Consider the following 12,691-nt stretch of genomic DNA (forward strand, 5'->3'; position numbering starts at 1 on the left):
ATTTATTTTTTAAATCTTTTTATTATTTTTTTTTTTAATACACTGTAGCACTTTGAGATTGTTTACTCAATGTAAAGTGCTTTTTACAAATAAAATCTATTATTATTATTATTAAATAACCATCCAAAACCGGCCAACAATACTGCATTTACATCTGGTGCCCGGAATATTAACCGAGTATTAGCAAGATCGTTATTATGAGCGCTAACGCAAACCAACTATTTTTAGTGGCGTATTGATCGCAGAGCGCTAACTAGCTTATACTGCTACATTGACATATTGAGCTGCAGCTGCATGGCCTTTGAGTTGGTAAAAGTTAATTTTACATTATAAATCATGCCTCTCGTGTGGATAGTATAAGGTTGAGGCCTTAAACCGGGAAGTAGATAAACTTGACATCCAACTTAGACCAGGAGATGGCGAGAAAGACACACAAATTATTATGATTATGATGAATTCTTCATCCAAACGGGAAGATATAAACATCCCGTCAGTCGGCATCCCAGTGAGAGAAGACATTGTACAGTAAGTGATTGTTGTATTATTTTTGTAGTTCGTATTTCTGGATCTGTTTAGCACACAGCGACTACAACTTGTACCTCAAACTGAAAAAAAAAACCTGCTCAGTGGCCTTGTGGTTAGAGTGTCCGCCCTGATATTGGTAGGTTGTGAGTCATACCAAAGACGATAAATAATGGGACCCATTACCTCCCTGCTTGGCACTCAGCATTAAGGGTTGGAATTGGGGGTTAAATCACCAAAATGATTCCCGAGTGTGGCGCTCGCTGCTGCTCACTGCTCCCCTCCAGGGTTTGGAACAAGGGGATGGGTCAAATGCAGAGAGTAATTTCACCACACCTAGTGTGTGTGCGTGTGACTATCAGTGGTACTTCAACTTTTTCTTAACTTAACTTCTGTATATTCAGGCTCAAAAATAAAAGGTTGTGGATCATCATTTGTCCCAAAGTAGACATTGTTGTCTCTCATGAAGTCGGCATGATTAGTAGTGTTGTTGTTGTTGAAGGGAAAAGCGACTGTTGTGATGCGTTTGTGAAATTAACTAATGTTAATTTCACAAATTAACATTAGTTAATATCCCAATTTTGGAGAGAAAAATCACAATTAGTTGTTTTTTTTCTCAAAATCCTACTACAACAAATACTTGTATAGCGCTTTTCTACCTTCAAGGTACTCAAAGCGCTTTGACACTATGCAAGGCGCTAACCACGACCCATCAGGAGCAAGGCTGCTCAAGGACACAACGGACGTGACTAGGTTGGTAGAAGCTGGGGATCGAACCAGGAACCACTCAGTTTTGCTGGCACGGCCACTCTCCCAACCGCGCCACGCAAAAAAACAAACATGAGCACAGATAAATCGCACCGTTTTGGACACCTCAAGGGTGCGTTCCCTCTTACTGGATCCAGCATTCTGTTACGGCGGCAGCTTTTCCCATTACTGTCAAGAACCACCTCCCTCTGCAGCTAAGGATTTGCCTCCTCACAGCTGAACAAGACAATAACTTTTTTAGGATGTCATAAAGCCGAGACCAAAATGATTTCCGGGCGCGGCGCTCGCTGCTGCTCACTGCTCCCCTCACATCCCAGGGGGTGGAACAAGAGGATGGGTCAAATGCAGAGGATAATTTCACCACACCTAGTGTGTGTGTGACTATTCGTGGTACTTTTAACTTTTTTTCAACTTAACCTCTGTATATTCAGGCTCAAAAATATAAGGTTGTGGATCATCATTTGTCCCAAAGTAGACATTGTTGTCTCTCATGAAGTCGGCATGATTAGTAGTGTTGTTGATGATGAAGGGAAAAGCGACTAATGTGATGCGTCTGTGAAATTAATTATGTATAAAAATTGCAATTTTGGAGAGAAAAATCACAATTAGGTTTTTTTCCTCAAAATCCTACTACAACAAATACTTGTATAGCACTTTTCTACCTTCGAGGTACTCAAAATGCTTTGATACTATTTCCACATTCACCCATTCACACACACCTTCACACACTGATGGCGGGAGCTGCCATGCAAGGCGCTAACCACGAGCAATCAGGAGCAAGGCTGCTCAAGAACACAACGGACGTGACGAGGTTGGTAGAAGCTGGGGATCGAACCAGGAACCACTCAGTTTTGCTGGCACGGCCACTCTCCCAACCGCGCCACGCAAAAAAACAAACATGAGCACAGATAAATCGCACCGTTTTGGACACCTCAAGGGTGCGTTCCCTCTTACTGGATCCAGCATTCTGTTACGGCGGCAGCTTTTCCCATTACTGTCAAGAACCACCTCCCTCTGCAGCTAAGGATTTGCCTCCTCACAGCTGAACAAGACAATAACTTTTTTAAGATGTCATAAAGCCGAGACCAAAATGATTTCCGGGTGCGGCGCTCGCTGTTGCTCACTGCTCCCCTCACATCCCAGGGGGTGGAACAAGAGGATGGGTCAAATGCAGAGGATAATTTCACCACACCTAGTGTGTGTGTGACTATTCGTGGTACTTTTAACTTTTTTTCAACTTAACCTCTGTATATTCAGGCTCAAAAATATAAGGTTCTGGATCATCATTTGTCCCAACGTAGACATTGTTGTCTCTCATGAAGTCGGCATGATTAGTAGTGTTGTTGTTGTTGAAGGGAAAAGCGACTGTTGTGATGCGTTTGTGAAATTAACTAATGTTAATTTCACAAATTAATATTAGTTAATATCCCAATTTTGGAGAGAAAAATCACAATTAGTTGTTTTTTTTCTCAAAATCCTACTACAACAAATACTTGTATAGCGCTTTTCTACCTTCAAGGTACTCAAAGCGCTTTGACACTATGCAAGGCGCTAACCCCGACCCATCAGGAGCAAGGCTGCTCAAGGACACAACGGACGTGACTAGGTTGGTAGAAGCTGGGGATCGAACCAGGAACCACTCAGTTTTGCTGGCACGGCCACTCTCCCAACCGCGCCACGCGAAAAACCAAACATGAGCACAGATAAATCGCACCGTTTTGGACACCTCAAGGGTGCGTTCCCTCTTACTGGATCCAGCATTCTGTTACGGCGGCAGCTTTTCCCATTACTGTCAAGAACCACCTCCCTCTGCAGCTAAGGATTTGCCTCCTCACAGCTGAACAAGACAATAACTTTTTTAAGATGTCATAAAGCCGAGACCAAAATGATTTCCGGGCGCGGCGCTCGCTGTTGCTCACTGCTCCCCTCACATCCCAGGGGGTGGAACAAGAGGATGGGTCAAATGCAGAGGATAATTTCACCACACCTAGTGTGTGTGTGACTATTCGTGGTACTTTTAACTTTTTTTCAACTTAACCTCTGTATATTCAGGCTCAAAAATATAAGGTTCTGGATCATCATTTGTCCCAAAGTAGACATTGTTGTCTCTCATGAAGTCGGCATGATTAGTAGTGTTGTTGTTGATGAAGGGAAAAGCGACTGTTGTGATGCGTTTGTGAAATAAACTAATGTTAATTTCACAAATTAACATTAGTTAATATCCCAATTTTGGAGAGAAAATCCCAATTTTGGAGAGAAAAATCACAATTAGTTGTTTTTTTCCTCAAAATCCTACTACAACAAATACTTGTATAGCGCTTTTCTACCTTCAAGGTACTCAAAGCGCTTTGACACTATGCAAGGCGCTAACCACGAGCCATCAGGAGCAAGGCTGCTCAAGGACACAACGGACGTGACGAGGTTGGTAGAAGCTGGGGATCGAACCAGGAACCCCTCAGGTTGCTAACACAGCCACTCTGCCAACCGTGCCACGCAAAAAACCAAACATGAGCAGAGATAAATCGCACCGTTTTGGACACCTCAAGGGTGCGTTCCCTCTTACTGGATCCAGCATTCTGTTACGGCGGCAGCTTTTCCCATTACTGTCAAGAACCACCTCCCTCTGCAGCTAAGGATTTGCCTCCTCACAGCTGAACAAGACAATAACTTTTTTAGGATGTCATAAAGCCGAGACCAAAATGATTTCCGGGTGCGGCGCTCGCTGTTGCTCACTGCTCCCCTCACATCCCAGGGGGTGGAACAAGAGGATGGGTCAAATGCAGAGTATAATTTCACCACACCTAGTGTGTGTGTGACTATTCATGGTACTTTTAACTTTTTTTCAACTTAACCTCTGTATATTCAGGCTCAAAAATATAAGGTTCTGGATCATCATTTGTCCCAAAGTAGACATTGATGTCTCTCATGAAGTCGGCATGATTAGTAGTGTTGTTGTTGTTGAAGGGAAAAGCGACTGTTGTGATGCGTTTGTGAAATTAACTAATGTTAATTTCACAAATTAACATTAGTTAATATCCCAATTTTGGAGAGAAAATCCCAATTTTGGAGAGAAAAATCACAATTAGTTGTTTTTTTCCTCAAAATCCTACTACAACAAATACTTGTATAGCGCTTTTCTACCTTCAAGGTACTCAAAGCGCTTTGACACTATGCAAGGCGCTAACCACGAGCCATCAGGAGCAAGGCTGCTCAAGGACACAACAGACGTGACTAGGTTGGTAGAAGCTGGGGATCGAACCAGGAACCACTCAGTTTTGCTGGCACGGCCACTCTCCCAACCGCGCCACGCAAAAAACCAAACATGAGCACGGATAAATCGCACCGTTTTGGACACCTCAAGGGTGCGTTCCCTCTTACTGGATCCAGCATTCTGTTACGGCGGCAGCTTTTCCCATTACTGTCAAGAACCACCTCCCTCTGCAGCTAAGGATTTGCCTCCTCACAGCTGAACAAGACAATAACTTTTTGAAGATGTCATAAAGCCGAGACCAAAATGATTTCCGGGCGCGGCGCTCGCTGTTGCTCACTGCTCCCCTCACCTCCCAGGGGGTGGAACAAGAGGATGGGTCAAATGCAGAGGATAATTTCACCACACCTAGTGTGTGTGTGACTATTCGTGGTACTTTTAACTTTTTTTCAACTTAACCTCTGTATATTCAGGCTCAAAAATATAAGGTTCTGGATCATCATTTGTCCCAAAGTAGACATTGATGTCTCTCATGAAGTCGGCATGATTAGTAGTGTTGTTGTTGATGAAGGGAAAAGCGACTGTTGTGATGCGTTTGTGAAATTAACTAATGTTAATTTCACAAATTAACATTAGTTAATATCCCAATTTTGGAGAGAAAATCCCAATTTTGGAGAGAAAAATCACAATTAGTTGTTTTTTTCCTCAAAATCCTACTACAACAAATACTTGTATAGCGCTTTTCTACCTTCAAGGTACTCAAAGCGCTTTGACACTATGCAAGGCGCTAACCCCGAGCCATCAGGAGCAAGGCTGCTCAAGGACACAACGGACGTGACGAGGTTGGTAGAAGCTGGGGATCGAACCAGGAACCACTCAGTTTTGCTGGCACGGCCACTCTCCCAACCGCGCCGCGCAAAAAACCAAACATGAGCACAGATAAATCGCACCGTTTTGGACACCTCAAGGGTGCGTTCCCTCTTACTGGATCCAGCATTCTGTTACGGCGGCAGCTTTTCCCATTACTGTCAAGAACCACCTCCCTCTGCAGCTAAGGATTTGCCTCCTCACAGCTGAACAAGACAATAACTTTTTTTAACAGATGTCATAAAGCCGAGAGACGTTTCATTCGCCGTGTTGATTCGAGGCGTCAGACGTGCGCCACCAGGGAGAACCCGCGCCGCGTCGTCTGTCGCCTTTTTGGCGTACAAACCTGTCACCAAGCAGCCCGTAGCTTGGAAGTACATTTTTTTCTTGACACAAAAATCACCTTATTGGGAGTAAAAAGATAGTTTGATGGCGGTGTAGGAATAACAATGTAAAATGCCAAATCCAGAGGGATCCTTCGTTGTGCCTCCTTTGTCTCCATTTAACAGCGGAGCTTTCAGCAAACAGCTACTTACAGCCGCCGTGCTGCAGCGCTCTATTACTCACCAAGCGCTGCTGGAAACTCCAACAGAAAATACGCTCGCCTCGGTTCTGCTCCCCTTTATCAATGCCGAGCAGCAGGGACCACAGCCGGCTTAAAGCACTCAGCCCGGGTCCCTTGCAACAGAAAACACCATTGCACACCCCCCCCCCCCAAAAAAAAGTAGGAATAGCTGCACAAACACGATTTCAGTTTTGTCTCTGCAAATCCTTCAGAGCAGAATCTAAAGTCGCACCGAATTCCCACAGAGACTATTCCGAGACGGAATTTATTCCGGCAATATTTAGGTAGCGCTGGGCGATATGACGATACGTATTGTCTATCGCTCAATCCTCGACAGCACACTCTCCTTTCAAGTCCACATAAACAACATTACCCGGTCTGCTTACTTTCATCTACGAAACATTAATCGTCTTCGCCCATCCCTTACCCCTCATACTGCTGCCATACTAGTCCATAGCCTGGTCACCTCTTAGCCTGGTCATAGCCTGGTCACCTAATCCATAGCCTGGTCACCTCTTAGCCTGGTCATAGCCTGGTCACCTAGTCCATAGCCTGGTCACCTCATACTGCTGCCATACTAGTCCATAGCCTGGTCACCTCTTAGCCTGGTCATAGCCTGGTCACCTAGTCCATAGCCTGGTCACCTCATACTGCTGCCATACTAGTCCATAGCCTGGTCACCTCTCGCCCCGGACTACTGCAACTCTCTCCTGTTTGGTCTCCCTCACAAGTCACTTCACAAACTTCAGCTTCTCCAAAACTCTGCAGCCCGGATAATCACCAGAACCCCTTCAATCCCGCACATCACCCCTGTTCTGCAGCAACTCCACTGGCTACCCATCAAATATCGTAGTCACTTTAAAATAATTCTCCTCACTTTCAAAGCCATCCATAACCTCTCTGACCTGATCCATGTCGCCACGCCCTAAGATCCTCTTCATCCATCCATCTCACTGTCCCCTTATTTAGAGTGTCCACCATGGGTGCCCAAGCTCTCAGCCACTCTGCCCCACATCTTTGGAACTCTTTACCACCAGACTTTCGTAATTCAGACTCAATATCCCTCTTCAAATCAAGACTCAAAACACACCTATTCCTGACTGCTTATTCATCTTATCTTAATCATCTTATCTTCTCTATCTTTGTTGTTGTTGTTGTTGTTTATCCAATTAGATTTGATTGTTTTGATTTTGTACGGTGTCTTTGAGTGCCCAGAAAGGCGCCTTACGAATACAATGTATTATTATTATTATCGTGCCATTTCTATTTGTATCGTTTCAAGCGACGTCCATAGGGCTCGTGCCGTCAGATGATTCATAGTAACAACAACAATAATTGCACATTCAGTAAGTGAATTTGGTGTCAAACGGGAGCGAAAACAACATTTTCTTACAAAGAAAAGGATGCGTTGACATTTCTCTTTCGATTTTGCGACATGACGCCGCTTTACCTGCCCTCTTTTCGTCCAGCGTCTCCCGCCGTTGCGGGTTACCTGGGCTACACTCATTGTAAGTCAATATGGAGACAGGACGGAACCCCCCACAGTCAGCGGAGACGGAGTCCCAGGACGAACTCTTACCCAAACCAGCTCGTCAGTCCGGCTTTATTTTTGATTTCAAAGCGACGGATTCGGGGCAGAAAACGATCGTATGCAAAGTACGCAAGAAAAGTGTCCCATCGCCCCACGTTAGCACAACCAACCTACTCTACCACGAGAAGGAGTACACTGAGACCCAAAAGGCAAGAGTCACGCCAATCAATGCCACCAGCGCTAAACCCAATCAACCAAAAAAAAAAATTCAAGACGCTCCGGTACGGAACAAACCCTACGAGAAAACGTCCCGCATTTACCGACAAATAACAGACGCCACCGCACGCCTCGTCGTTAAAGGTATGGTCCCGGTGTACTTGGTGGAAAAGAAGGCTTTCAAAGACCTTGTCAAAACGTTAGACTTATGTCATTTTTGTTATTGTTTACATCTGATACCAAAAGTATTTGTTATATGATCTAGCGTTCTGACTGGACTTCAGAGAAACTTGAATACTTGTAAAACTTTAAAAAACTTTAAAAACGGGAGCGAAAACAACATTTTCTTACAAAGAAAAGGATGCGTTGACATGTCGGCTCGCATTTCTCTTTCGATTTTGCGACATGACGCCGCTTTACCTGCCCTCTTTTCGTCCAGCGTTCTTTTCGTCACCTGGGTTACACTCATTGTAAGTCAATATGGAGACAGGACGGAACCCCCCACAGTCAGCGGAGACGGAGTCCCAGGACGAACTCTTACCCAAACCAGGGGGTAGCTCGTCAGTCCGGGTTTATTTTTGATTTCAAAGCGACGGATTCGGGGCAGAAAACGGTCGTATGCAAAGTACGCAAGAAAAGTGTCCCATCGCCCCACGTTAGCACAACCAACCTATTCTACCACGAGAAGGAGTACACTGAGACCCAAAAGGCAAGAGTCACGCCAATCAATGCCACCAGCGCTAAACCCAATCAACCAAAAAAAACAATTCAAGACGCTCCGGTACGAAACAAACCCTACGAGAAAACGTCCCGCATTTACCGACAAATAACAGACGCCACCGCACGCCTCGTCGTTGAAGGTATGGTCCCGGTGTACTTGGTGGAAAAGAAGGCTTTCAAAGACCTTGTCAAAACGTTAGACTTATGTCATTTTTGTTATTGTTTACATCTGATACCAAAAGTATTTGTTATATGATCTAGCGTTCTGACTGGACTTCAGAGAAACTTGAATACTTGTAAAACTTTAAAAAACTTTAAAAATGTGTTTTCAAAACTTTAAAAATGTGTATAGCAGCAAGGGTTGTTTCCTTCTGTTATTAATATTCTGGTTCCTACAATATATATCAATACAGTCTGCAAGGGATACAGTCCGTGAAGCCCACATGATTGTGTGTGCCGCTGCTCCACCAATAGTACTAACCTTTAACAGTTAATTTTACTCATTTTCATTAATTACTAGTTTCTATGTAACTGTTTTATATTGTTTTACTTTCTTTTTTATTCAAGAAAATGTTTTTTATTTATTTATCTTATTTTATTTTATTTTTATTTTTTTTAAAAAGGTCCTTATCTTCACCAGACCAGGTTGTCATGAATTGATTAACGTGGACCCCGACTTAAACAAGTTGGAAAACTTATTCGGGTGTTACCATTTAGTGGTCAATTGTACGGAATATGTACTGTACTGTGCAACCTACGAATAAAAGTTTCAATCAATCAATCAAAAGTCAATGAAATTAAATTGTTTAAATCGCTATCATTAGCTGACCACACACAAAGCTAATGCTAATGCTAGCGGATTTAGCAAAGTTCATTGAATGTACTATCACAACATTGCCAAGTTATGATATAATATACAGTCAATAATAGCTAACGTATAGTAGCTATACTTTGCTAAATCGCTACCATTAGCTGACCACACATAAAGCTAATGCTAATGATGGCGGATTTAGCAAAGTTCATTGAATGTATTATCACAACATTATGTTATGATACATTTTCAGTGATAACTAACGTATAATAGCTATACTTTGCTAAATCGCTGCCATTAGCTGACCACACACAAAGCTAATGCCAATGATAGCGGATTTAGCAAAGTTCATGGAATGTACTATCACAACATTAAGTTATAATATAATGTACAGTCAATAATAGCTAACGTATAGTAGCTATACTTTGCCAAATCGCTGCCATTAGCTGACCACACACAAAGCTAATGCTAATGATAGCGGATTTAGCAAAGTTCATTGAATATACTGTACTATCACAACATTGCCAAGTTATGATATAATATACGGTCAATAATAGCTCATGTATAGCAGTTATACTTTGCTAAATCGCTACCATTAGCTGACCACACATAAAGCTAATGCTAATGATGGCGGATTTAGCAAAGTTCATTGAATGTACTATCACAACATTATGTTACGATACATTTTCAGTGATAACTAACGTATAATAGCTATACTTTGCTAAATCGCTGCCATTAGCTGACCACACACAAAGCTAATGCCAATGATAGCGGATTTAGCAAAGTTCATGGAATGTACTATCACAACATTAAGTTATAATATAATGTACAGTCAATAATAGCTAACGTATAGTAGCTATACTTTGCCAAATCGCTGCCATTAGCTGACCACACACAAAGCTAATGCTAATGATAGCGGATTTAGCAAAGTTCATTGAATATACTGTACTATCACAACATTGCCAAGTTATGATATAATATACGGTCAATAATAGCTCATGTATAGCAGTTATACTTTGCTAAATCGCTATCATTAGCTTACCACACATAAAGCTAATGCTAATGATGGCGGATTTAGCAAAGTTCATTGAATGTACTATCACAACATTAAGTTATAAAATATTTTCAGTGATAACTAACGTTTGATAGGTATATTCTGCTAAATCGCTATCATTAGCTGACCACACACAAAGCTAATGCTAATGATAGCGGATTTAGCAAAGTTCATGGAATGTACTATCACAAGATTAAGTTATAATATAATATACAGTCAATAATAGCTAACGTATAGTAGCTATACTTTGCCAAATCGCTGCCATTAGCTGACCACACACAAAGCTAATGCTAATGATATCGGATTTAGCAAAGTTCATTGAATGTACTATCACAACATTAAGTTATGATATATTTTCAGTGATAACTAACGTTTGATAGGCATATTTTGCTAAATCGCTATCATTAGCTGACCACACACAAAGCTAATGCTAATGATAGCGGATTTAGCAAAGTTCATGGAATGTACTATCACAACATTAAGTTATAATATAATATACAGTCAATAATAGCTAACGTATAGTAGCTATACTTTGCCAAATCGCTGCCATTAGCTGACCACACACAAAGCTAATGCTAATGATAGCGGATTTAGCAAAGTTCATTGAATATACTATCACAACATTATGTTACGATACATTTTCAGTGATAACTAACGTATAATAGCTATACTTTGCTAAATCGCTGCCATTAGCTGACCACACACAAAGCTAATGCCAATGATAGCGGATTTAGCAAAGTTCATGGAATGTACTATCACAACATGAAGTTATAATATAATGTACAGTCAATAATAGCTAACGTATAGTAGCTATACTTTGCCAAATCGCTGCCATTAGCTGACCACACACAAAGCTAATGCTAATGATAGCGGATTTAGCAAAGTTCATTGAATATACTGTACTATCACAACATTGCCAAGTTATGATATAATATACGGTCAATAATAGCTCATGTATAGCAGTTATACTTTGCTAAATCGCTATCATTAGCTGACCACACATAAAGCTAATGCTAATGATGGCGGATTTAGCAAATTTAATTGAATGTACTATCACAACATTAAGTTATGATATATTTTCAGTGATAACTAACGTTTGATAGGTATATTTTGCTAAATCGCTATCATTAGCTGACCACACACAAAGCTAATGCTAATGATAGCGGATTTAGCAAAGTTCATGCAATGTACTATCACAACATTAAGTTATAATATAATGTACAGTCAATAATAGCTAACGTATAGTAGCTATACTTTGCCAAATCGCTGCCATTAGCTGACCACACACAAAGCTAATGCTAATGATAGCGGATTTAGCAAAGTTCATTGAATATACTGTACTATCACAACATTGCCAAGTTATGATATAATATACGGTCAATAATAGCTCATGTATAGCAGTTATACTTTGCTAAATCCTTATCATTAGCTGACCACGCATAAAGCTAATGCTAATGATGGCGGATTTAGCAAATTTCATTGAATGTACTATCACAACATTAAGTTATGATATATTTTCAGTGATAACTAACGTTTGATAGGTATATTTTGCTAAATCGCTATCATTAGCTGACCACACACAAAGCTAATGCTAATGATAGCGGATTTAGCAAAGTAAATTGAATGTACTATCACAACATTAAGTTATAATATAATATACAGTCAATAATAGCTAACGTATAGTAGCTATACTTTGCCAAATCGCTGCCATTAGCTGACCACACACAAAGCTAATGCTAATGATAGCGGATTTAGCAAAGTTCATTGAATGTACTGTACTATCACAACATTGCCAAGTTATGATATAATATACGGTCAATAATAGCTCATGTATAGCAGTCATACTTTGCTAAATCGTTATTATTAGCTGACCACACATAAAGCTAATGCTAATGATGGCGGATTTAGCAAATTTAATTGAATGTACTATCACAACATTAAGTTATGATATATTTTCAGTGATAACTAACGTTTGATAGGTATATTTTGCTAAATCGCTATCATTAGCTGACCACACACAAAGCTAATGCTAATGATAGCGAATTTAGCAAAGTAAATTGAATGTACTATCACAACATTAAGTTATAATATAACATACGGTCAATAATAGCTAACGTATAGTAGCTATACTTTGCTAAATCGCTATCATTAGCTGACCACACATAAAGCTAATGCTAATGATAGCGGATTTATACTTTACTGACCACACACAAAGCTAATGCTAATGATAGCGGATTTAGCAAAGTTCATGGAATGTACTATCACAACATTAAGTTATAATATAATATATAGTCAATAATAGCTAACGTACAGTAGCTATACTTTGCTAAATCGCTATTATTAGCTGACCACACACAAAGCTAATGCTAATGCTAGCGGATTTAGCAAAGTTCATTGAATGTACTATCACAACAATGGAAAAGGAACGT

General features: G+C 40.8%; 1 protein-coding gene across 1 annotated transcript in view; it reads right to left on the minus strand.

Annotated features, from left to right (window-relative positions):
• LOC133642591 (glypican-6-like) overlaps window positions 1–12,691 on the minus strand; it is a 196,259-nt gene that overhangs the window by 105,119 nt on the left and 78,449 nt on the right. The window lies entirely within an intron of this gene.

The sequence above is a fragment of the Entelurus aequoreus genome, linkage group LG02, assembly GCF_033978785.1.
Source record: "Entelurus aequoreus isolate RoL-2023_Sb linkage group LG02, RoL_Eaeq_v1.1, whole genome shotgun sequence".
Classification (NCBI taxonomy): domain Eukaryota; kingdom Metazoa; phylum Chordata; class Actinopteri; order Syngnathiformes; family Syngnathidae; genus Entelurus; species Entelurus aequoreus.